The sequence below is a fragment of the Phyllostomus discolor genome, chromosome 4 (assembly GCF_004126475.2).
Source record: "Phyllostomus discolor isolate MPI-MPIP mPhyDis1 chromosome 4, mPhyDis1.pri.v3, whole genome shotgun sequence".
In the NCBI taxonomy this organism is placed as follows: Eukaryota; Metazoa; Chordata; class Mammalia; order Chiroptera; family Phyllostomidae; genus Phyllostomus; species Phyllostomus discolor.
Genome location: NC_040906.2, coordinates 35,410,434 through 35,437,085, shown reverse-complemented (window position 1 = coordinate 35,437,085; position 26,652 = coordinate 35,410,434). Strand labels below are relative to the sequence as shown.

The 26,652-nt window shown below is 36.7% G+C and overlaps 1 protein-coding gene and 1 pseudogene across 1 annotated transcript in view; one reads left to right on the top strand and one right to left on the bottom strand.

Moving 5' to 3' along the window:
• The window catches only part of TMEFF2 (transmembrane protein with EGF like and two follistatin like domains 2), a 231,660-nt gene that overhangs the window by 171,379 nt on the left and 33,629 nt on the right, over nt 1-26,652 (bottom strand). The window lies entirely within an intron of this gene.
• On the top strand, nt 282-3,501 carry LOC118500038 (annotated as a pseudogene).

Genomic DNA, 26,652 nt, shown 5'->3' with positions numbered 1-26,652 from the left:
ATTTCCACTTAAATTGAGTGTGTGATAGTGATATTACTAACCAAAAGAAAAAGAAAGACTGAAGGCCTCCATGGCCAACTCATTCTTCATGAACTCTTTCTTTTTTTCTTCTTTCTCTCCCTCCCTTTCTCCCTTCTCTCCCCACCACATTTCTCTCACATGAGTACACTCATACACATATTTCTTTCACTTTTTAACACCAAGTTTTTAAATTAATATTTTCCACCTGTTTCCATCTAGAGATAAATTATTCAAAAGTAACAAATTAACTTCAAACTTATAAAAATTATATACAAGAGTCATCAAACAGGTAATACATTAGTGTGTTGAATCACTAAGTTTAAATAATTTGGAAGCAAAAGTCTGCATTTCTTGTTTAGACATTTTGTAATTAACTATTTAATTTGAGAAAATTTTAGAAGAGGAATAAAGGAAAGAAAAATGCATAAAAGAAATAATGAATTGTTGTAGTGTGTTATTTACTTCAATTACACAAATATTGTTAAGGAAGAAGCATGCATCAGAAGTCCCTTCTTAATAGAGATATATGGTAAATCCCCAACCATATATCTACAAAGTAGTATGTAATTAGAAACATAAAGTACAACATTTTTTGTTCTCTTCCAGTTCACCAGAAAGAGAAGATATGGCACCTAAACAAGTTACAAATAAAGGAATTCATAAGGGTGGGGTAACCAGGGCTGTGAAGTAAGGATTCCAATAGGAAATGCAGGTAAATGGCAGGTCGAGAGGAAGGCAGATCACGAACAAAGGCCTGGGGCCAAGACTATCTCTATTGCTTAGCCCCATTGAAATACAGTGTGGATCATAAAGAAGGGCACCATGAAATGAAATTCTGAAGAAGGTAACTTAAGTGGTATCATTGAGTATCTTAACTGCCAGTATGAGGAGTTCAAAATCAACAAAGAATTTCCAATGAGGAAATGACATAATGAGAGCTGTGTTTTAGACTGATTCATAGATAAAGAGAGCAGAGTGAAGGGACTCAGAGACAAGAGAGCTGGCATAAAAGATTTGTAATGGTCCAAGCAAGAGCAACAGATCTCAGGAGGAAACAATCCGGAATGAGTCAGACGACCCTGAACCTGATGGGTAGCATACTTTTGAAAACATCAGCAATTTAACATTAGAGATTATCTATCTTTCTCAATAATTATCTTACAGGTATCAGAATATGTATTAGGATACAACTGTCTGTGGTATAGAAGACTCCTTGGTCAAAAGACACAAGTCCATTTTCCCTGGTGTGAATCCACCCTGCACATCTGTTCTGAGGAACAGTAGTCATGTATGTATCTCTGCCGGCCTTCTCTCCCACCCAAGTGCATGCCACCACCCTATGGAAGATTCGATGGACATGGACATGAGCCCCCTCAGGCCCCAGAACTATCTTTTCAGTTGTGAACTAAAGGGCAACAAATATCATTACTTTAAGGTGCATAATGATGAAAATGAGCACCAATTGTCTTTAAGAACAGTCAGTTTAAGGGTGGTACAGAGAATGAATTGCATATTGTTGAAGCAGAGGCAATGAATTACAAAGGAATTCCAATTAAAGTAACACTGACAACTGTGAAAATGCCCATGCAGTGAATGGTTTCACTTGGGGCTTTGAAATAACACCACCTGTGATCCTAGAGTTAAGTGTGGTTCAGGGCCCATGAATATTAGTGGACAGCACTTAGAAGCTGTGGGGGATGATGCAGAGTCCAAAGATGAGGAGGAGGAGGATGTGAAACTCTTAAGTATATCTGGAAAGCATTCTGTCCCTGGTAGCAAGGTTCCACCAGAAGAAAGCAAAACTTGCTGCTGATGAATCTGGTGATGAAGATGATCTTGATGATGATGATGATTTTGATGATGAGAAAGCTGAAGAAAAAGCCCCAGGAAAGAAATCTGTAGGAGATATTCCAGACAAAATATTCACAAAAATCAAACCCAAAAAGAAAAAGACTTAAAACCTCCAATACCAAGATCAAAAGGTTAAGAATCCTTCAAAAGAAGCCCAGGAAAAACTTCCTAAAACACAAAAAGAACCTGGTTCTGTACAAGACATTAAAGCAAAAAATTCAAGCAAGTATAGAAAAAGCGCATTGCAAATCCTGGGAGCTACTGGTAAACAGCCCAAAGATGGGAGAAGAGGAAAAGAGACCAAGTCTGTACAGAGTATTATTAACAATCAAGACTGAAGTCTTCTGTTTTAATCTGTATCCCCTTTCCTGGTTTGCTACCCACCCATGCCCCCTTCCAGGTGGAAGAGATCTTAGTCTTGATCTCCTAAAGCCCTTTTCTTTTGACTTCTGTGATTCAGTGAACCTTATACTTTGCTTTCTAGATGTGCATTGCTTCACTTCTTTGAACACATTTTAAAACACCTTCGTATCTCCCTAGCTGCTCATAAAAATGTGAATAAATAATAAAAAAAGAATGAAAGAAAAGAAGGAAGGGAGGGAGGAAGGAAGGAAAGAAGGAAGGAAGGAAGAAAGAAAGGGAGATAGAAAAAAGAGTAAATGAAGGAACATTCTACTGTCTGGTAAGAGGATGTACATTTGTTTACAAATCTGTAATGTTAATATGCAATATCTGAGCCAACATAAGTAGCTAAGGGATAATATTCTGCATTGCTTTCCAGCCAGAAGATATGGGAGATGCTTTACAATAGTTGTTTTCAAACTTTAGTGTCAGGACAATTACCTCAAGGGCTTACTGAAACACAGATTGCTGAAACCCACCTCCAGAGTTTCTGATACTATAGGTCTGGGCTGAGGTTCAGAATTCACATTTCTGATAAGTAATTATGACACAGATGTTGTATTACACAAATCACATTGGTGTTAAAAGAGGCAACTTACAGGAAATTCAAACACCTAGACACTTACTAGAAAGACCTTTCTTCTAATAAAGAGCATCTGAAAATTATGCTGTCTTGCTGAAACCGCATTCCTCAGGTCAAAAATAAAACAGTGAGGGGGTTGCTACTCCTGATTTCATTTTTACCAGCAAAGAAGAATTTATCCCTGAATCAGAAATAATGGAAACTTTTAGAGAAAGCATCCATGACATTTTAGCATTTGAGAAAAGGCTACTAAAGCATACTGAAGTTTTTAAGAAATTATATCAAAAAACAATTTAAGAAGCAACGGCTATTATATTCCCCTTGGGGGTTCCATGGCCAGCAAATTTAAAGAAGGTGGAGAGTAAAAATTGAAAATCTGATAATACAATCACAGATGATACTGATGAGAACGGTATCCAAGGAAACCAGTGTGGTTGCTTAGGGCTCTCCTCTAATGAGTTCCTATTTAAATGAAATGTGCAAAATATGAAGAGAAGAACATATAGACAAATATAAATACAAAAGAGAAGCGATTATCTTGAAGAATAGGACCAAGAGGCTGAAATATTTGATATTTCTTACCTAATCATATATATGGTCGCTACAAAGTTGTCTTTTAAATGTGCATAAAATATGTGTGATATAATATATAATATAAATATTGCAGATGCATACAATCACTGTTTGGGGAAAATGATATACTGTTCAATGTGGTAAAATGGTGGTTTGCTTCCATTTCTCTCCACTGGCAGAATTATCTTCACATTAGGAAAGACAGCATCATAAAGAGGTAATTGAAGCACAAAATAAAAGCAAAGATTATGAAAGCATTTAGCCTCCTTAAATGAGTGCTCAAGTTCAGACACAGATAAATTACATTTGAAAGGTTGTGAAACAAATCATTCTGGGTAATCACTAGGAAATGATGGTGAATAGAGGAGATCTTATAAGATTAAACATGAGTAAATGACCCAATTTTCAAAAATGGATAAAAGTACAAAATCCACAGAGTTGTCAGGCAATTATTAACTTTGCAAAATTTCATGAAGTATTGTCAAAGCATTAGTTTGGAACCTCTAGTAAGAGGAAAATAAATAAACCCAATAAGTAAATAAGCAAATAGCACCAAGAGTGCACTCAGACTAAGTCATATCAAGCCAATCTCATATTTTGTGGGATTTCTACCATAATCCAAGACACTAGATGAAATTTCATGATGCTCTTGTAGCCATGACAAAGGACATACAATAAACGACAGAACATTTTGGTGGATTTGAAGCTAAGGAAGAGCCCTGCTTTAGGGACTTTTAATTATGAATCAGAAGAAGGAACTCTAGACAGCTACCTTCTCTCCTTGGCTCTGTTCCATTCAGTTCAACAGTTTCTTTATCAGTGTCTTGGCTGAAAATTAAATGGTGTCCTTATCAAATACGTGGTTGACTTAAAGCTGGGAAAAGTATTATCTTTGCCACCAGAAACAAGATATAAATTGATCTCAACAGGCTGAATGGATGAGGCAAACCCAACATAGTGAAATTTAACTGAGGTAATGGATGAGACAATGTCATCATAGTGAAATTTAACTGGGATAAGTGAAAAAATCTTAGATTTTTGTTGGAATAGTAATTATACTATTACTATCTTTGTTGGGACTAGATCTTTTCTTGACAGTAATTCACGTGACAATGACTTGGGAGCTTGAACCAATTGCACATTCACAGAGACAACATGTGTGAAAGAGCTTGTGGTGCTTGGCAGATAGTAGTCACTCACTGCATAGTTGTGTGTTGCTGAAGCTCGCTATAAGCCAAACACAGGATCTGGCTGCTAAAGCTGTAGCCTGTATTGCAGCAGTATGATGCTCCCACTGAGGAAGTCATTTCCATTGCATCTGGACTGGGCAGATCAGGTCATTCACAGAGCATTTTGCCCAGTCAGTTTTGAATTTCCCAGTAAGAGAAGCAAACTGACAAAATCAGCAACATTTAAAAAGAGGCCGACCAGAATGGTATCATATTAGGAAAATGGAATACGGGAGTGAGGGATGGGTGAGGTATAATAGGAGAAGAGAATGACTAGGGTGAGCATTATATTAATATTTAAAAGGTTGCCATGTAGAAGACGGAAAATGTTAATATTTAAATTTAACAGGAAAGGTTGAGAGCAAGATGGAGAATATTTTAGCTCAAAATCAGAAAGAACTTTATAATAGTTTTAATTTTCCAACAACAAAAATGAACTATGTCATGAAGTAATGATATTTCACATGTAGAGGCTGCGCAGTGGGAGAGGTGTAGAGGGGATTTCTGAATCAGGCAGATCTTAATGGTTCTGGTTCTTTCTACCAAGCCAATTTAATTAACATTTTTGAGTGTTTATTATGTGGAAGACAACATTCTTTGGGGGGCATATAAAAGTGAATGGGATAAATACTATCTTAAACACACCTGTGATCTTGTGATAGAGCTGAGGTGCATACTTCATTAATTTTAAGGCTATGATACTTACAGGTGTGATTTAAGAACACATAGTGCTCTGGAAGAGAAAAGAGGAAGCGGTATAGACATACCTCATTGAACTGGGCCCCAAGGATGTGCATAATTTTTATAAGATATACTTGGTGAAGGAAAGAGGTAGTAAAATGATTCTAAGATGATGGGAATTTGTAGCAAAGATACCAGCCTGAGAAAGAAGCTTAAAAGAAAGTTGTTTGTTTGAATAAAGCATGATGATAAAGAGGAGACAATGAAAAACAGGCTCAGGTAGGGCTTTGAAAACTGCACCCTGTCTTCCAGAGGCAGGGTGAATCTATGGCACATGTTGAAATATGGAATTACCATGATTGTAATTTTGTTTTAGTATTTGGCATGAGCAGATAAGTTGGATATAATAGGTGCATTTGTGGGGGGAAATTGGCAAAATAGAGGCAACTAAAGATATTTGTATTCATTGACTATCATCTAATCTCCAGAACACTAATGAGGTCCTTTACATAAAACATCTTAGTTCTCATAGATTTATATGAGCAAATGTAAATGAAATAAATGCTCTAAAATCAAGCATGTGTTATTACACTGTGATAAATATAAACCAGAAAAAGCTGTAACTTTCAGGCAATAGAGTTATACCAGGAAACATAAGGAAGGAATCCATTAAGATACTTTTGACTGTGGAAAACAGTAAGGAATTTCCTCAGAAAACTAAAAATGGAACTGCCTTTTGACTCAGAACTTCCACTGCTGGGATTATACCCTAACAACCCTTAAACACCAATCCAGAAGAACCTATGCACCCCAATGTTCATAGAAGCACAATTTACAATAGCCAAGTGCTGCAAGCAACCTAAGTGCCCATCAGTAAATGAATGGATCAAAAAAAAAGGAGAAAAAAAAAACTATGGTACATTTGCTCAATGGAACACTATGTAGAAGAAAGAAAGAAGGAGCTTCTACCCTTTGCAACAGCATGGATGGAACTGGAGAGCATTATGCTTAGTGAAATAAGCCAGGCTGTGAAAGACAAATACTATATGATCTCACCTGTAAGTGGAGCATAATCAACAAAACAAACAAGCAAGCAAAATATAACCAGAGACATGGAAATTAAGAACAAGCTGACAGTGACCAGAGGGGAGGTGGGAAGAGATAAAGCAGGGAAGAGTTTTCAGGAATGTCTATGGAGGACACATGAACAAAGCCAAGGAGGGATGGGATCGAAGGTGGGAAGTGGGGATGGCTGGGGTGAGTGGTGGGGGGAAAATGGATACAACTGTATAACATCAAAAAAAGTAAAACAAAAAAGATACTTTTGAACGGCCCTCTTTGGTGAGTCAAAGGAAGAAATGAAGAGTTTCATGCACATTTGCATAATATCTAGGATCAAAATATTATATCTAGGATCTTATATGAGAATGTATTGTAGTTTCTAAATTTTAACCATTATATAAGTGTTAGTGATCATGTGTTTGTCACATGTAGATTGAAAACATGAATTCTCTTAGAAATGATGAACTTAATCTGGCATATGGAGATAACTCTGGTGAATGTATTACTTCTCTGTGGACCAAATGCCTTTTGGTTCGAAGATCATATATATTTTACAACACTGAAGATATCACCCTTATTTTTCTTACTCTAAAGCTATGAAGGAGTGAGTGGGTGTACCTTAATTTGCATCACAGAGAGAGAGGCTCCTTGCTGCTATTCAGGCAAAAATTCTGTCTGAAGGTTGACAAATGATGAGAAAGCAATTAATAAATTCTCTGGAGCCTATTTAAACTTCTGTTGTGAACCATAACACTTGTTAACTCTAAAAATAATCCGTGGTCTGGAATACAAGAACTAATAGTATTTATTAGCTATATACTTGGGATCTAGTGGACTTCTGAAGAAGAGACATATTTATAGACTGAAGGAATTATGATTTATTAGAAGCCACCACTGATAAAACACAGTGGATTACTTCACATTCATAAGCTTGTGCCTAAGAAAATGCAAAGACTCCAACTAACAAATTTTCTATTGATCAGATTTTAGCCTACTTATTAAAGACAAGTTTACATGAAGACCTCTAAGAAAGTCAAAAACCAGTTACTGACAATAGTTCTTTTGTAGCCCACTAGATGCTTTCAATGTTTAAATTACTTGCCTACATTTAAAAATTAGGAGGTTTTGTATAAAAACCTAGATCTTCACCCTCTTGTGAAAAATCAGATCTAGCAGGTATGGATATGAATTCACACAGGACAACTATTCAAGGACTTAATTTGTCCAGTTAGACAAGGCATGAACTCTTTATTTTACTGTAGACCTTACCAATACCTGTTACTCCTTTACTTTTTTTAAACACCTATATCATTTACTTATTTGCCTGATTTGTTCCTCTAATCTAATCCAGATCTGTTGCTTCTAACTTAAAGTGAGCAAATAAAGCCGGGCATTTGATACCTGCTCAAATTCGCCCTGAAGTTGTGGTCTACTGCTCAGGATTGTAGCAATTTTTTCATATCAGATAATATCTAGTGTTTGTGGACTATTATGTTTTCTTCAATATTTTTTGTTCTTATTAAAGAGTGCAAAAAGTAACAAAAAACAGCCTTCTATTTTTATAAACATATTTATGTATTTATTTATGCAAAACCATATGAGAAAATTAAAGTCATCAGTGAGTAACTAAACTTTATTGCATTTGCTGAGGACTTCAATTGACGAGATTTGCCTAATTTACATATATTGCAAATTTGGTATTCATTTTTTAAAATATCATGGGTGGCTACACATTCATATAATAAATAGGTCTTAACCTTGCATCAACTGAACTTCAAGAAAAATTAATTTTATTCATTGTATCCTGATTTATTTCTTTCTGTAACTTAAGTATCCCCATGACAACCACAATTCTTTGCAAATTTCTGAGCAGCAGAAGCTGCTTCTTATACCATTCTCTGAATTTATCAAGTGGTTTCTTAGAAGAATGTAAGACCTATAGTCTCTTCTTAGTGATATTCTTTAACGGTTAACTTTAATTTAGAAAGAACGATCATAAATACATTGCAGATGTTTATTTCACTTGACTTTTTACTTCATAATGTCCTGTTTTTAGGTCAGACTGTATTCCATTAAAATACTCATTAGCAATGTATTTACATAAGCACTTACATGAAAAATAAGTGTACATGTATTATTGGATTATTTTGAAAACTCAGTTGGTATCAAAACACTTAAAAGTTATAAATCTTGATTTATCTGTTAGGAAAAACATGGATTTGAGGGCTTTCTTTTCAAGTACACTAAGGAGCACAAGGGAAACTCTCACTCATAAGGTTGTATTCCTTCCCAAACTGTCACCGTCACCATCACCATTACCTCATTTTCTGGTTACACTGTTAAATATAACTTGGAGAAATTTCCCTTTTTTTCCCCTGCATCTTAAGAAAAATTAGTATAAAATTCATTTTTTTCCAATTGTCAAGGGCATAATACTGAAAAATTGGTAAGTGGATTTATCAGATGTTGTAAAATTTTGAGTCTACACTTTTCATCTGTTCATCCCCATTTCATCTTCTGTTCCTCTGAGTACCCCATTCTCTTTGCTCAATAACACTGAGACAGCGAGAGAAGCCACTGGCAGTTCTTCTAGCTCACCTGTTTCTCCTCCCACGGTATTTTTACTGAATTGTTTTCCATACTTTTAAAATCTTGATTGTACAATTTGTTTTGTAAACAATAATAAAACTGTCTAAATTAATATATTTGTGCTGTGTGTGTGTGTGTGTGTGTGTGTGTGTATTTCAAGGTTAAACTGGAAATACTTTGTTTCATCTTGTCCCAGAGTGAAAGTAAATGACAAAGCATTAAACAACATGTGAATATAGTAAGGATAGATGAAGAATTGTTTTGCTTTCATTTAGTTTTTTTCAGTTACCTTATTGAGAGAGAAAATAATGCCCCAAACATGCCAGTAAATAGGTGGTCTAACATATACAGTTTCACTATTAAATATCATTCATTTGTGAGATTATTTCTAATTTGACTTCATGGATGCCAGCTCTTCTGATGTAGAGATTATAGTAATTAAAGGGCAAATGATGACTAATGTACAATTTGGGAGTTTTCTGGAATTTTAAAAAAATGCAAATTTGAGAGATGTTTAATGCATATTATTATGAGTTAACATACTTGAAATAAATGGATATAATTTTCTGAAATGTTTTCTTTTTCTGAAAGGCAAATCGCATAAGCAATTTTAATAGAATAAAACTCACTTTCTTTGGATGTAAAGTGTATGGTATATAGTGCTAGTCATGGTACATAGAACATTAAATTATTTAACAATATTTAATTATTTAATGTTAATATTAATGAGAAATTTGAAATTAAGAACAATCTGACAGTAACCAGAGGGGAGGTGGGAGGGGGTGATAGGGGGAAAGCGGGGAAGGGTTTTCAGGAACAACTAAAAAGGACACATGGACAAAACCAAGGCAGGGTGGGATCAGGGGAGAGAGGTGGGTTTGGCTGGGGTGGGGGGAGTGGTAGGGGGAAAATGCAGACAACTGTGCTTGAACAACAATAAAATTTAAAAAAAAGAAAAAGAAAATGTTGACTATTAGTTGAATTTTAAACCAATATTTTTCATTATAAAACACGTATTTATGTATCTATGCTACTGATCATGTATTCTATAAAATACTGAACAATATCTATTATCATTTATAGTAAAACCTTTAAAAATACATGTATTTCATTTTACTATAAAATGCTAAGCTGAAAAGAGAAAACAAAGAGAATATGTTAACACATAGTACCAATATTAAGATACTTTTAAAAATATTTGTTTTTATATGATCTTGATAATAGAATTTATAAAAATGTGTCTTATGCTTGGAATTACACTGACTCAATTAATAAAACCTCAGTATTTTTAAAGTAGTATGTCTATCATATGATAAAAGGACAAAACACTCATCCACACCTTTTGGAAATGTCTTCTGTATAATTGAAAAAAATATAAATTTCTGTATAAGGGAGAATAGAGTAGTGGCTAAGGTCACAGATTCTAGACACAGTTTGCTCAAGTTCATATCTTGACTTGGCCACTTACTGGATGTGCTGTTTCAGAAAAGTTATTTCACTTCTCTTTGCTTCAGTTCTCGTCTGTACACTTTAGGGTTGTCACAATACTTAAATGTTGTTGTTGTTTTTACCTATAGAACTTAGAATAGAGAACAGGATATACTAAGTATCATATAAATAGATTTTACTATGACAATGTGACACTTCTAGAAGCTGGAGTCAAGAGAAGAAATTGCAAAACAGCTCAGTTGCTTGAGTCAATTGGTTAATTAACAAGTCTGCACATCCAAACGATAGCATAGCAGGTGAATGAAACAAAACATGTTTGCTTCTGCAATCAGTAATCATGAGACATCTAAAAGAATGAGTTCATGAAAGCAAAAATATAAAAATAGACCACAAAGAATTTTAGCAAAAATGTAAACATCACACGACAAAATATCCTGAATCATGCCATCATGCAAGGTGCTATCTCTATATAGCAACTATAAGAAATTTAAAAACCTTTATAGTCAGAAAAAATAGATTATTCTCAGAAAGAGATAGGCTACTGGCAAGTAAAAATATTGTGGAAAAATAACAGAAACTTCAGGTTTGGTTTTTAAAGAGTTCTTCTAGCATATTTTTGATATTGGCTAGATTATAACACGACAAGGGATGGGTATGCAAGGAAAAAGGGATCTGAGAACTAGAAAAATCAATGGCCTAAAAAAGTATTTTAATTAATTTCCTACATTGACTTTCTTTAAGTGATAATTATGTTACATTTGTAGCATCTGGTGACAGCATTTTCCCTACAGCCTGATTTGCACGCTTTTCTCCTGAGTGCCTGCTTAGTCATCTGCTTAGTTATGTGGACTGCTACATTCTTGATTCATTGAGAGAATGCGAATATCCTATTTTCTGAATTTGTAAGCTTTATAAAGCCCCATAGCAACAGCCTGCAATTTGTGTGTGTCTGTATGTGTAAATTATTTTCCAATTGCATATTTTCTGGCAACTCCTTCAAATCTTAAAAAGAAATCTTCCTTATTCTGTCTTGAGTTTACTGGTAAGAATATTATTATCTTGATACTACCTCTCCAGAGTATTGTTAGAAAATGCCACTTATGGTTAATGAGATGGACACAAAGAGTTACATTTGACAAAAGCCTGAAACTCTGGCATCCATCTGCCCCACAGTGGGGGCTTTCACTCTCTGCAATGTAATACTCTGTAGATACATTATGGATATGTAATTTCATGTGTTCAAATTTTTCGTATTTTGCACTGTGTAAAGTGGACAAAATCTGAAAAGTATAAAACACTGTTTATACTGCTTGTAATTACAGTGTGTAAATATTTTCTAATCTGGTGCAGTGATGGGGGGGCAAGAGGACTATAGAGTTTTTTTTAAGTGACACTCTTGTACTGCAGTTTCAATAGGCATCGAATTTAAAACCACTCTGATACATTTTTATTTAGCCGTTCCAATAGGAAAAGTCTCTATTTTTCACTATCTTTCTCCATTAGAGAAAATAAACTTCAAGTCCCTTTAAAATTTGGGCCCTTTTATTTATGACTCTGGTAGATGTCTACAGTCCAGGTCATATTCAAATTCTCATAACAATTTTGTGATTCTCTTGTAGCACAAGAAGTCTATGGTTTTTCTCCCAAATCAAGAATTACCTTCTCTTCCTTGAGTCCCCTTGCTTTGTCTCCCTCCGGCTGCTGCTGCCCGCCCAGTGAATGGGGTGCTAGTGGGGGAGGAAATGTTCATTGGCCAGAGAATGTTAGACCACTTTTGAGACTTGGCAAACAAAGCTTGCACTGAGTGGTGGTGTGTGTGGCAGTATTACTATGCCAAAAATCACCTTGTTGGATGTTCTGGAGGTACATTACCCTATTGCAAGCTGAAGTTTAAGATACTTGTGAATGCTTTTGTGTGTAACTGCCTTTCCTAAACTGCTTTTCTTGTTATTTGAAAATACAGTTGTATTAGTTATGTTAAGTGAAGAGGCTCTCCATGCACAAGATGCATCTATGTAGCAGAACAGTAACAAATGGCATTTACACATTTTCTGTCTATTCCCTCATGGCAGTGATGCTTTTGTTACCTTTTGGAAGGTTGGTATTTTGTTTTCGTTTAGAGGTAATGGCTGTCTTTTGACTTCACAAAGATCTCCCCAGACGTAAAAGGAAATAGCATGTTGTCTTCCAGACTCAGCTGGAACATTTGCATTTTTATTTGTCGAAACAAATATAGTTGGTTAGGGTTGGCCAGTAGTGTAATGTGTGGAGCTTTTAAACCAAGAATAATTTTTTAAATTTAAAAAGTAAAAATTTAAGAAGTGACCCATTAACAAGTGACTGAGCTGGAGAATGAGGGAAGGACTGTCCCGATCTGCCTCTAAGGAGGCGCGATTAGGGTAGATAGGTGGCTGGGTACGAAAAGTACGGCCTGTGGTTACTTCTTGCTCATTAGCAGTGTCGGCACACCTCATTATCTGTGCGTTCGTTTTCCCTGGGTGGTCCTGCCAGCCAGTAATCCACCAGCTCCGAGGTGGTTTACAAGTACATGCATTTTCTTTTTCTTTTCTTAAAGATTTTATACTACCTCTAGTTTAAAGTCCTATGAATGTGTGTGTGTTAATAAAATGGCTTTTTCTCAGTTAAAAAAAAGTCTTCCAAGAAACTGTTACAAAATACTGGCTAGAGAAACTTGTATAGAAGTACCCAATGGCAAATTAATGACTTGGTTATTACCCCTAAACTATTTCCTTATTTACGGGCCAGTGAAAGCTAAGCATTGTTGATGCAATTACAATAAAGAAAACATGAGCATTTCGGTTTTAATTTTCAAGACCTCATATGCAGTTTTTATTTTTAACCAGAGTAACATTTTAGAGGCATCATTAAGGAACTACGGGTATATAAAAAGATCACAATTAGACTCCACTTAGGGTTGCTGCTTTTTGGCAGACACCCTTCATCTTGAACATGGCTTCGAGACTTCCCGTTCCAGGATTATTGGTATCAGTCACCACAGAAACAAGCAGGAACTCTTGTAGACGTATTAAAAATATAAACGGGTATCTAGTAGTTACAACAAAGTCTAAATTGCAGTGGGTATACATATATTAAGATACACATTGTGGGCTAGAAGGAGCAGACGGGAGTTTAAAAGGCTTATAACAGCAAATATTGCACTTCAATTATCTTCCCTCATGTTTTATTTTCCACGAACAATACAGAAAATTAATATCCCATTGTGCAACATCTTGATTCAATTTCAACTACCTCTTCCAATCTCATTATAACTGACCCCAACCACTTGATGTGAGTCCAATGGAAGCATATTCCTTACTCCCTGCACCACAGCCATTAGTTATGGGATGGCTATGGCTTTTCATGCAGTAAGCAGTTTGCTTTGTTTCTGCCTTACATCCCTGAGGTACAAATAAATAGATACAGTACTGTATTAATGCCTGTTTTACAAAACTGCTTCAGTTGTGATATACATTTTTAATATTATAAACTGACTACATTATGAAAAAAATTCCAGAATGCATAAACTCATAAAAATTCATTGGTGATGCCTGTTCCTCAATTAAGAAAAGTCTGTCTATTGAGCTTGGGAGAATTCCTTGTCATGAGCAGAAAGCTCCATCATGTTTCTCACTATCACTACAGCTAATGCTTCCATTTAAGCTGCACAGAGCTATCAGCATGAGCTAACTTTCAATGGCAAGTTCCACTGACCTTTTTGCTCTTTTTGTCAGCAACAACAACAACAACAACAACAACAAAAGGCTGATTTTTAAGATTTGGTTACTATTCCACTTGGAAAAGCAGCAATGTCATTTGTCCCAATATAACACCTACTCTGAAGACAAGGTGCTAGATCTGCAAGGTTTCATAGTTCCTACTGTAAAATAAGTATCACAGAAGGGGAAGACGAGGTTATCAGAAATTACAATCATATAACTGATTGACAATCCATGAATAAACTTGAGATTTCCGTTTCCCTGGGTTTCTATTTCCTTGCCTTGTCCTTTTTCCCATACTTGACATGTTACAGAATCCCAACAATCAAAGAACAATCTGGAGAACTGAAATCCCTGCCTGTGATAGCCTTGTCTATGTAAAGCCGCATGGTAAGTCCCTGACTCTCAGAAAAGCCTTTTAAACAGTTTACTCTTCATTATTATTGAAGAGTGCTACTGTGAGTGATCTGAGGAAGTCCATGTGGCCAAGGGACACATTATAAATTAGTTTTGTTCCAAGGTATTACAGAGTAAAATCTGGCGCAAAATTAATCTGGCCGGCAGGAGAGTGAGGACTACAAAGGCATCTGCTGGCTGCCTCTGGAACAAAAGCACTGCCTTTGTCTAGACTTTATTTATGATCCATTTTTGGCATAACTAGTCATTATTGATGAAAGCCAAAATATAGCAGCCTTCTGTAACAGATTACCTCAAAAGAAGACAAATTCTAGAGTGGATGCTTTTGGAAAATTTTAAGCGAATGTATGTCTAGACTATCTTCTATGTCCAGGGGTCCCTAAGCCCCATAGGCCTCCTAGCTTTTCGGAGTGACAAGAAAGCCACAAAGAGAGAAGGAACAGAAGAATGTATTGTTTTTTCCCTATTTCCTGCGATCACAACCCACCAATCACTTTGTGACTACAATGTTCAGGCCCTTAATTCTGCCTTCAAATCCTGTTCATTGTCTAACAGGTTTTAGGGGATTGGGAGGTCCCGTGGTTTCTGTGCAGGACCCTAGGAAGAAGAGAGCTGCGTCCCTCAGGATGACATTCAGCGAAAGCTTTGCCAAAAGCACTTGTTAGTCTGATGAGTGTATTCCGGCTTCACATCAACATTTTTTTTCTTCTTCTTCGCAATTTAATTTGTTCAAAAAGCAAGCAGTGCTCTTCTGCTTCCAAAAATATGTGCGAGTGGGTGTGTGTATACAAGGGTGAGAGAGACAAGCATAGTGAGGGGAGAGGAAGGAAGAACTGGAAAAAAAGCTCAAATTAGGGTTGTTCTATCTTTCAAGCTTCATTTGGGCTTTTTCTTTATTAGAGAGCTGTGCTTATTTAAGTCTATTCTGGGAGATTTTTAATATTTGAAGAAATGGAGCTTTGAACTAAGAAGATGAGGAAATATTAGAGGCATATTGAATCTAAAAACTGCTTTAGATATGAAGTTCAGAGTAAGAGCTTAGTTGATGAAGTTCTTTCTACACTTGCATCATATGATGGACTCCAAATTAGTGCTTATGGTAGTGATGGTAATGGTTACACTACCATCTCCCCCTTAAGTACAGTAAATAACTTTGGTGAAATGTTGTAGTCACACATTTCAATGAGGGAAGGATATTATCATAAGTATATCTTATGTTTAATATTATATACTTGTACACAATTTTGGGGTGAAAGAGGTGACTAAACACTTCATCCAATGAGCAAAATATTACATAACTGCATGGCTAATTTCCTTTTAAAAAAGATTTTATTTATTTTTAGAGAGAGGGGAAGGGAGGGAAAGAGAGAGGGGGAGAAATATCAATGTGTGGCTGCCTCTCACATGCCCCTAATTGGGGACCTGGCCTGCAACCCAGGCATGTGCCCTCATTGGGAATCGAACTAGAGACCCCTTGGTTAACAGGCTGCTACTCAATCCACTGAGCTACACCAGCCAGGGCCTCATGGCTCACTTTCAACTAGAACAAATTAATATTTTGGTGCCTTCATTTAGTACAACTTCTACTTAGTGATGACTGGTCCAGACGGTCTATCATAGAACGATCCCATTTAAATCTCTGGAGTCCAATTTCTTTTTTGTCATACACTATTTATAGCTTATATTTATAAGGTGCATTTGTGATTTTTGAGACATATCTTGTTAATCTATACATGGTTGAAAGACTAATTAAAAATTGGTGAGCAAATGCACAAATAGCACTATCACTTTTATTTTTAAAAACCTGTGTTTTTTTCCCAATGGAAACTTAGTTAATGAGCTGTCTTTAAAATACATACAAACAAGAGCAGTAACAGGTAGGAATAGTTATTATGACAATAAGATGCAGGCATACAAAATATATATGGAGTAAGCTGGTATCATCCGTGCTCCTGAAAATAGGGACCAGTGTGTGAAGTCTCATTTGTCTTAATTAAGTTTTGACTTAACATTTAGAAAAAACTCTCACTTGCTAAGTCTGATACTGTCCAGTTAAAGATTCTTTACAGTGTTTAACAAACTAGCCTAAGTAACAGAAACTAAAATCATCACTTGCAGGGTGCTGTTGATGCAGCCCATTGTGCATAATTATTCCACAGTGATACACAGAGTAGGCATACCCACTAGTGAACTGCGCCCTGAGTTCTTTGCTCCACTCTCAGTTCTCATCTGATTGGGGTCCTTTGTCCACACTGAAGCCATGGAAAGTGCTCCCTCGGCACACACTCCATGGCTCAAACAGTGGGTACCTTGCAATTGCCTTCTGCACTAGGTCCTTTTATAACTTCCTAGTGAACAAGTGGAGATGGGGGGACAAACATCCCTCAGCCTCTCCTTTGTCTTCAGGTACAAGTCCTGTCACCACTCCAGAGCCCTGGAGAAAAGGCTTAGTCTAGAACAAGTTTACATTTTTTTTTCTAAAGTTCAGGATGAAGTGGGTCATACCACATTATTTTCTCTGAGTTTTTCTGCCCTGGAGATGACTTATTATCTAGGTTAAGGGCACAGACACCAGGCATTTTTCAAAAGTTCTCCAGATAATTCCAATGTCCAGCAACATTTGAATACCACTGACCCAGATAACATTTTAAGATTTCCCCATGACTGTTGTGCGAAGAATTGTTTTGGGAAAACAAGCATTCTATTTTCACTTGTTAATTGTGAGATATCTGAAACCTGAGTTTAGGAGCAAATATGCTGATTAAGAAACTGCAGGGGGAAAAAGAGAAAGGTAAGTGTTTTTTTTTCTTTTTGTATGAAGAAAGAGATGAGCAGAGTTTGGGGGAAATTTCAGATTAGTCCTCTGAGCCAGAGGTGTAAGCAGGAGCTAAAGACTCCATCATTCTCACGTAAACTTTTCTCTGACACTTGGAAACGCCACCTTTTAGGGACCATCAGGACAAGGCCCCCTATTTTCCCCACATCTGCTGAGAGGCTCCAGTGTGAGTGTTCACACAGCCCGACCTTGTGTGGCAGACCAGGGGGCTGACACGGTACCCCTAGAAGGCCTGCATCTGGCTTCCTGTGTATGACCAAAGAGAGTTGGGCCCAAGAAAAGAAAAGAAAAAAAAAACAGTAAATGCTCCTTGTTGCTTGAAGGTAATTGTTCAGGAATCTTGTGAGTCATATCCCTAGGGGCTTCTAGAGTGGTTGGGAAAGACTTGTGCAGGGAGGAAGAAGGCTGGAGGTCCCATAATAGCAATTAGGGGGTGGTAATCCAGAGAAACATGTGTTACCCACAAAAGGATAATTCAGTCATGCATAATCAAGAACTGAGTGCACTAGGACTGCTGCCAATTTTTATCTCATGCATAACTCAGTAATCCATATTGTCTGGCCCAGGACAATGCTGGGGTGACAGTCAGGGACTGTGGAGAATGGTGTTTTGTACCGTTAAATACTAAAGGCAAGGCTTGCATTAAGATAGGATATTGGGGCATGGGCTATCTTCGTCTCCATATCTATACCATTTTTTAAGGACTAAATAAGGCACTGAAATCAGAGAATTCCCTCCAACTTGTTTTAGAGGCACTAAGTTATTTGGTACCATTGCTGTTGTAATTATTGCTAACCTCATGGAAGGTAGTTGAGCAAGAAAGAGACCAAAACATCATATAATACAATAAGGTCATACAAAAAAAGATTGGATGCTGCTGTGGAAGCAACGAGTGGCCTCGGGGAGTAGAATCATTCTTCTCAACTGCCCAGTGACTTATTCGGGGTTGTTTTAGAAACTGCCAATGATAACATCTATGAAGGTAGCTAGTATGGGCCTGCATATGGTAGATGGTCACTAAATATTTATTTTAATAGAAGTCAGAATAGATTATAAATTATTAAAAAAGAAAAGTATTCAATAAACTCAGAACCATTTGATCTTTTAATGATATCTGGTTTATTTAACTAATAATTGTATTTGTTTAATATGTACAAAAGAACTATGTTGAAATAATCTATGGACCCCCTAGTATGAAATCATCGACAAATGCTGAAAATTATTTTCTAAGTATTATTAGAAGCAGAGACAGCTATACTTGAAATACAGTTAGTCAAAACCTTATTTCAGTAAGTAATTAGTGTACACAGTAAGAATGAACTGGGCAGATGTAAGTTTCCATTAGAACTCTATAGTTTAGAGTTTTATGCATACAAATATTAATTTGATATCTCATTTAAACTGCATGGCAATGTTAACTTTAAGAAACTACTTCAATAGTCACTAGAGAGCCTATATATAAATATTTGAATTGTTACTCTTGGCAACATTATAAGTCTAAGAATTAGTTTATTTCCTCCACAGATATACTAGACCTTTATTAAGGAAATACATTTTACATATGAGAAAAAAAGGTAATGACTAAACCAAATTATATTGTCATATAATTCTTAATGTTAACACATAAATAATTGGAATGCATTTTAGATAGCATGATATACCTGAATAATGGTATTATTTTAGGAAAATTATAGATTTTCACAGAAGACTTTGCATCCAACTCTCCACTACATTTTCCCTGGTATACATTCATTTCCTATCTGCCACAGCCAGTTCTCCAAAACCTAGTTGCTGACGCATCATCACTTCCTGCAGATTCACTGATGCAAGCCAATGGTCAGGCGCCAGTGTCAACTTTGCCCTGACCATGGTAGACCAACAACTATTGAGCAGGCTGACCATCATGCATTTTGCCAACCATTTGACATTCTAACTAGACCATTTAAAATTGACATTTTGAAGACACATCATAACTCATGATGGCTAATATCTGTTGATTTACCATTCTCACATTTTCTGGGGGAGAAATCAACACCAGTGGTATGAAAAATGTGTACTATAGACAGTGTACAGTGTTTATTCTCTGCTTTGAAAGACGCTGATCTGCCACAGATGCTGATGTACATTCTAATGCTTGACATACTGTATGCTTGAACGGGGTGAAAGTGCTGATGCTACTCAAATATGCATGAGATGGTGGATGCCTCCTCGGGAACACACCAGAACTGCTGGCACGGGTTCAATCAGTAAATAAACATCAAATAGCTTTTTCATTTTCAGATACAATTTTATCAAAACCAGCTTATGGCCTTTCATGGTAGTGGGAAGGGTGAATGTTTGTGTCTTAAATTGGAAGGCAGAAGAAATTAAAGGCAATGTTAATTCCATTAACCAGCTTTTTCTTTTTAAAATCCTCACATGAGGACACGCTTAGTGATTTTAGAGAGAGAGGGAGGAAGGGAGAGTGAGAGGGAGAGATATATCAGTGTGAGAAACATCACTTGGTTGCCCTTTCCATGTGCCCCGACCAGGAACAGCACACACAAACCAGACATGGGCCCTGGCAGGTGGTTATCGTATCAAACCACTGACCCTTCAGTTTGCGGGATGGCACCCAACCACCTGAGCCACACCGCCTAGGGCCCATTAACCAGTTTTTGATAAAAGACATAGTTATTTTTGAAAATGGGAAGGATTTTCTGTGTGCTCCCAGTGGCTTTCTTGGGCTCCTTTAATTAGAGGAGTCAAAATACCTGACTTGACAGTGTTACATTTCAGCACAATGGAACCTGGGTTCTTGAACTGAATTTGTTCTGGAAAGCTGTTCCAGGAGCAACTTGTTCGAAAACCAGATCTCCTCTGTCTGTCGCCTGAGAGACATGTGACTGATCATATAGGTAATCAGCATAAAAGGACTGTCAGGTAGAGAACTGAGAGCTGAAGCTTTGTTAAAAAAACGAAGGCACTTTTTTCCCCATGAACAATTCAGTCAAAACCGAATTGTTTGAGAACCAAGACAGATGAGAACCAAGGTTTGACTCTATTTAGAATCCAGGCTTGTGACTTGTGTCAACCAGAAATGGGAGGTGTGCATGGGGGTATGGGGTGCTACCAAGTAATATATAATACTGCACCAACTACCGCTGATGGGCAGGGCAGAGTTGGTTAGAGCTCTGTGTGAGAAAGAGTGGGTCTGACGGAGGGAATGGCTTGAGTGCACAAAAACATATTGACAACATCGCATTAGTGCAATAAGCATACTAACTTAAATCTCTGATTAGATGTGACTGATATTTACCCTCAAAATGTCACATATTCAGAATAGTAGAGAGTTTCTGTTTAGAAATTACTTCAGTGCCTGTGTCTCTTATGAGGATCATAGATGGAACTTCAAATCAACTATAATAAATTTTGCCATGTTATCATCTATTTTATTTGTTTGGGGGCAGTGAGGGAAGTAGTATCTCTTTCTATAATCTATGTATATTACATGTGCCTCCATGTTGCCGATAGCAGTTGTGCTCTTTGCTCTAATTTATCTGGAGACTGTCCAGGCGTCTCCAGAAGGTGGCTCTGCTCCTACTCCACATTTGCATGATGGAGGGGACAGGAGTACCCCTATGACAGTGGGGACAGTGAGGCCACCATCTGCATGCAGCTCTTCCCACCCGTCTTTGGAAAGCAGCTTCCTCCACTCTGACAGGTTTCTGTAACATTGCATCTTGGGAAAAAGGCTTTAGAGTTTTTTTTTTTAAATAATTTTCCTTTTACTCCAATCCCAGCCCACCCCCCCAAAACTGTACTTGAACAATTAAACTAACTAAATAAATAAACTTTACAATAAAAATAGTTTTCCTTCCAGAAGGACCATGAGATCTTTATGCAGAATTCTTCATATCCTTCCCAGAAACTTTAAGTTTGATATCAGTAATCTTCATGTAACACAAGTGTCCTTCGTCAGCCAATGCACTCCCCTGGGTGAAAACCATCAGATTTTGATATTATACAATACATGGCTTTTTGTTTTCAAACTTCTGCTTCCAACAAAATCATTTAGACAATAATAAAATATTTAAAATAGTATACAGCTGGAAGGCACCTTAAATATCAGCAAGTTTTTGACTCAGAGCCCATTGGGAGGAGTCATTTTGTTTCATTAACTGAAGTCACTGTCCTTGTCACTCAGACAAATCAACAGTGACTTGGGAGCAGTCTGTGTAGGAAAGAATACAGAGGAGAAAACATGGGTTTTTAATGAAACAAGATAAAGACTGCGAAAATCTTATAAAAAATTAGTTTACATAACTAATTTCAAAGCATCATTATTAAAACTAAGACTGCATGTCTTAGATAAAAAAGATTTTTATCAAACTTAGATTATTCAAGATAGGCATCCATTTGGGTCCAGTGAAGCAGAATTTGGAATCCATGGTTCTAGGTTGCAGCTTTTCATTGAGGAAGAGTGAGGGGTGGCTTATCAGTATTCCTGGAATTCCCAGCTTGTTTTTTCTCTCTGAAATCAGTTTAAAACCTCTTGAGGTGCTCGCCAGAGCTGCCCAGCAGCCGTCCAAGTAACCACTCCAGCGGCTGGATCAGCACAGCTACTGCTCTAAGGAAGAGGACTGCCAAGACCCATGAAACGTCTCAATAAGTAGAGGTCTGATTTTTTTTTACTTGTCACAATAAAAAAGATGAAGCCTAACAGTTGCTTCTATTGTATCTAAGATTTTAGACATTTCTGCTCACAATGTCAGGAAGAAATTGGAACAGGAGTCCATCAGAAACCAAAGCTGTTAATTATCACTTGTTATGTTATATGATTTATAGTATATGGCACATTGCTTTTGAACATTAAAAAACATTAAAATACAGGGGGATATTTGGAATAAAGAGGATAACAGAAGCTTCAACACCATTTACTCTTAACCTTTCTTTCACTCAACAAATATTTACTGAACACCTGATTTGCTCCAGGCCCTTAGGTTGGCATTGAGGTTACAGTGTAAAAGGAAGAGACAAAACCCATTGTCCCCTTGGAGCTTACCTTCAATATTTTTATTTAATCTATTAATTCCATGGTTTCTTCAAGTCTAATAAATGATCCTATTCAAAATACTAAAAATGAGCAGCATTTCATGACTATGGGCTGGGCACTGCGCTAGGTCCTCGTATCTTGTGCGAGGGCCCATTGATCCTCCCAGAAGCCCTGTGACTCAGCAACTATTTTACAGATGAGAGAATGACGGAGCAGAGTGTGGAATTCATTCAAGTTCCACAGTTAGGAAGTAGAAGCATCAGAATTTAAATCCACAGGTTCTGGCCACAGAGCCTTGTCTTTAACCCTTCCACCCTACTGCCTCCCCATGGTAACAAACATTCTGCAATGTTATTAATAGGTATTCCTGATTATTTTGTCTCTTCTGATTTAAAAATGAAACGGGTTGGTACTTTGTTTTTAAAGAACAATTTTCTGTTTATAAACCGGTATACAACCAGCAATAAATCCTACATATGCCAGAAATATGCAGACCATGAGAGTACTTAAAAATAAATACAGAAATCACAGTTCTCAAATCTGAATCTGAATTTGGCAGTTATAAATAATCACACTTAAAGTGTTCTCTCACCTCTAAGCCAGCTTATTCCATATCTACAGAATGAAATATCATTTATTTTGGAAAGTTTGCAGAATCTTGAGGCCGTACAAAAGGACTGCTGGGATTACTGGTCCAAAACCTTCATTTTAGAAACAAGGAACTGAGGTTGAGAAAGGTTTCCTAAGATCACACTTGAAAACTTCATCCTACTTAGAAACTTTGCAAAATTCCCATTTGTTCTTTAACCCAATTTGAAGATTAATGGACCAAGATGCAATTTGTATAGAAAGCTAAAGATAAGATAGCTATGAAATTCTCTTCCCAGCAACTTCCAGAATGTTTAACATGAATATTTTGATTTAAAGATATTAGTGTCAACATTTATTATCTGATATTTTGGGACAGTTTAATGAAGGATTTAAATATTGCTCAGAACAGAGGGTTTTCCCATCTGAACATGATATTGATAACGTCTGACTAAGGAGAAGTGGCAGCACAGTATACATCATTAACCTCGGTATCAAACAGATCTTTGTTTGAATCTTGGTTTTGTATCTTAGTGACCTGGAGATCTTGGGCAGATGTTTTTTTCTGGGTTTTAGTTTTCCCATCTATAAAATGGGAGGATGAATGTCTATTACTTAGGTTGTTCTATAAACAACCTGTACTTTATATTCTAGTCATACCAAACCATCTGTTGTTCCCTAAAAATGCCATGCTGTTCCACACTTCCATGTGTTAACATTGCCATTGCCTCTGTCTCAAATGGCCCTTTCTCTCTTGTTCATTTGCCAGACTCTCACCTGTCCCCGTGCACTAGTGGTGAGCTCCTCAGAGGCAGGATCCACGTGTCCCTGGCACAGTGCCTGGAACCTTTAGTGTATGAGGACAATGCATTTGAAGTATTAAAACGAGAAAAACACAGCAATAAAAAAGTGGGTCTGAGTACCCTCTGTGGTTTCCTTAATTATTTTGACTGAAAAGAGAAATAATTAGCTTACAAGAAGAAATCACGCTGATACTTCATTTTGCATTTCTAGGCTTATTTATAACATTTGTTCCTGTACTAAATCTCTCAAATTTCAGTAAAAGTGTCCCTGAGCAGCTTACTAGAACTTTCTTCCAGACTATGGCAAAAAGGACAGAAAAATGCTTGATAATATGAAGTCTTTTTAAGCTGAAGAAAATCCTTCATTGTCTGGCTTAAAATAACATTTTTAGCATCCTGTGCACCCTTCCTCCTGTACTTTATATTCTAGTCATACCAAACCATCTGTTGTTCCCTAAAAATGCCATGCTGTTCCACACTTCCATGTGTTAACATTGCCATTGCCTCTGTCTCAAATGGCCCTTTCTCTCTTGTTCATTTGCCAGACTCTCACCTGTCCCCATGCACTAGTGGTGAGCTCCTCAGAGGCAGGATCCACGTGTCCCTGGCACAGTTCCTGGAACCTTTAGTGTATGAGTACCATGCAAGTGCTTGCTACATGAATGAATGAGGCAAAATATCAAGCAGGGCAATACCATTTTTCTTTAAATTAGATTTCACAGCAGTGTAAGGGAATTTATTTGTGCAGTTGTATATTGGCTCTCTAAGAAAGACTGAAGCCAGAGTTAGAAACTCTTTGACTGATGGATTTTTGTTTAACTGTGATTACGGTTTTATGAAGGATCAAATTTGAAGGACAACCCTTATTTGGATGTATATTTTAAAGATTACACCTCTAATATATTATGTGTCAGGAAGTTTATAAATCTAGATTTATTATTTTCAATGTGAAAACAAGATAGCTCTGTTACTAGCCAGGCATGTCAGCCATCATTAAAGTATATTACAAGGCATAGAGCTGGAGCTTATTAACATATTTTCAAAATAACACTACATGATACTCAGTGGAAGAAAACATATTTGAAATTTACCTTAAAACACTTACCAGAATACCACAAGTCATAAAAATCACCTATGGGTACATTGATGAAACTACAAATTGCTAATTTTCCCTATCTTTTTGTTTCCACTCTAGTTCTGTGACACTAGAATTTATTACTCGACACTTCAATACCTTTAGAACCAGTGAGATACAAAACCCAGCCTTTAAAGTACAAATCTTCTCCAAGGGCTAGAAAAATAACTAAAACTACTCATAAAGTGATTGGCTGAAAGGAGGGATACAAATAATTGTGCACAGTCCATTTGTCAATAGGAAATGTTTAGTTTGTGAAGTTAAAAGGAAAACAAATTGGAAAAAATTAAAAATGGCAGTTTAGTCAAAATCTAAATTATTCTTTAAAGTTGAACTCATGTTGTATCTCCTTTCTGAGGTTCTCCAGACCTAGCACTTGATCAGTCTTCCTTTCTGAATAACTACATATCAGGCCTTGAGCCTGACTATTTCACATGCACATATTTTCATTCTTCTATAGGACTATGAGCTCTTCTTCAAGAAGAGATTATTTTATAAAGATTCTTTCCTAGCCCTATGGTGCCACAAACATGGTAGATGCTTAATAAAATACTTGGTGATTCATGTTTGTTAACAAATGCCAGTTGGAGTACTGCAACCACAGTAACCGAGATTGTTTTATGTTATTGTTATTTATGGTTAAGGAAAACCTCAAGATGAGAGCGTATTCAAGAAGGAGCATAGTGGATGTTGCTCCTTCTTGAGAGGGGACTAAAGACAGCAAGAATAGTACCCGGGACTAATTTTTCTTTCAAAAAAATAGATTGTCCCCAATTCCCTAGTCAGTCCGCTGCTGAGCATGGATGAGCTACAGTAACCAAATTGGAACATTAAAATATGGTCCCTTTAGTTCATAATGACTCATCTCTGTGATGAAGCTGTGATTCTGGGAATCAAATGTACTAGCTTTTTTACACTCATGACACCAAAATGAATAACACAAAACTTAATTTTTTAATGACTTCATATTCAGTTAACTGTCATTGTAGAGCTCTACCTCTGTATGGACCCAGCACCTAATAAAATTTAATAACACAAAGAATTATAGCAATTCCTTTGAGCAATGATAGCCTACTCTGAGTGCTTGGTGTGGAAAGTTTGTAGATCTGTTTCAAGGAATTTTCTAGATTATTAAAAAGTCCTTCCCTGTCCTTTAATATCTCCTGCTTCACTGCCCTGGTCCACTAAACTGCCATGTTAACATGATTATTACCTGTTTTATTCCTTTCTATATTCCCAGAACAAGCACCTGATACATAAAATATGGAATTAATACATGAGTCATTTACCACATTAGTTCTTTGGAAAGCTAGATGACCAAATCAAGGACTTGAACTTCATCTTTGTTTGAGATTGGAGCTAATGCTAAAAGGAAATAGGACCAGTGAGAATTAGTAAGTCACCAGTTCTTTTAGCAACAGCTTAAACAGGTTTTATAGTTGCCAGAAGCTTACTATTCCAAGGATATTTTCTGCAGTGATATTACTCCCTGGGAAAAGGGAACCTTGTTGGAATAGCCTTCTAAAATTTTGAGAGCCTTAGACCTCTGAGGTGGAGGAAGTGTATGTATGTGCTGGCACGGGGAGGAGTTAGGGGGGCAGAAGTGCAACATGAGTGGATTTGAGAGAATACTCAATAGACTTCACAAGGAGCCTCATTTC